The following is a 1278-nucleotide window of genomic DNA, read 5'->3' as shown; positions in this document are numbered from 1 at the left end:
TATAGGGGTAAGATCAAATGTTAACCAAAGTTTTTGTGTTAACTTTGTAAACCGATCTTGGCCATTCAATTTTTCAATAAACGGTTGTGATTAATCATGATAAAAACTTATTTTTTTTAAATTTAAAATTGCATAAAGATAAGTGAACAATGTTAAAAAGGGTATTTAGGTAAAAAAAAAATATGTAACTCCCATATCATTAATTAATTGAGAGTTACAAAATCAAAATTCTATGATTTTTTTGTTAATTTAGATTTGTTAATATAAGAACCATATGAACACAACTATATATGAATGAACCATTGTATCAAATACGAACAAAAATTTGACATATATATGAACTTGGACTGCATAACATTTATAAACACAATATGAACATAATAAGAATAACTGTTATACGAAAGAAAATAAATAAATAAACATGTCTGAACACGATATGAACAGCTTGTGAACAATAGTTCCTTCATTATAAACACATTCAGGAGCGATCTTTTGTCAATTGGAGTTTTATACATGCATTGCATCAACACTGTTTAAGGTTCACCCCTTGTTCATATATGTTTCTGATCTTATATGGTTGTTCACCCCTTGTTCATATTGTGTTCACCTCTTGTTCATAGTATAAAATATATGAACACATAACCCCAACGCTATGAGCACCGGGTGCAAACACTTACACAAATATAAAAATTTTGTATCAAGCTTAAAAAATAAGATTTGTGTTCATATGATAACACAATGGTTAATGATTCATAAAAGTCGGTAATATGACAATATGAAAATGGGTCATGCATGTACTTCCATTTGAACATGTGAATTATGTACATATTTTAATAATTAAAGAAAAAAGATATCAATACAAGATGAGTTATAAAAAACACAATACATCGTAATGAACATAATTTCGATTAAAACGAATCTAAAAAAATAAAAAACTATTACCAAGACATTCGCTTTGGTTAATTTCTTCAATTCCCGACCTCGAACTCCGATTGTCATCATAAACCATTTTAATATTCTCACTGTTGTCGATTTATTTTCCATTGCGTTTATCTATATTAGCTTGATCAATACCGAAAATTTTTACTACCGTGTTTTCTATGCGAATTAAAAACTGATAACACAATAAACATGAAAGATCCAGATTAAAAAAAATAAAATTATTAATATTATAAATGTATATTTTTTGGGATTTGATGATTTGTAACTCCCCATTAATTGTTTGGGAGTTACATATCAAATAAATTTACTGAAATACTCTTGTAATTAAAATGTGAA

The sequence above is a fragment of the Cynara cardunculus genome (genome assembly GCF_001531365.2).
Source record: "Cynara cardunculus var. scolymus isolate 2C chromosome LG 13, CcrdV1, whole genome shotgun sequence".
Classification (NCBI taxonomy): domain Eukaryota; kingdom Viridiplantae; phylum Streptophyta; class Magnoliopsida; order Asterales; family Asteraceae; genus Cynara; species Cynara cardunculus.
Note: the sequence above shows the minus strand (reverse complement) of the source record.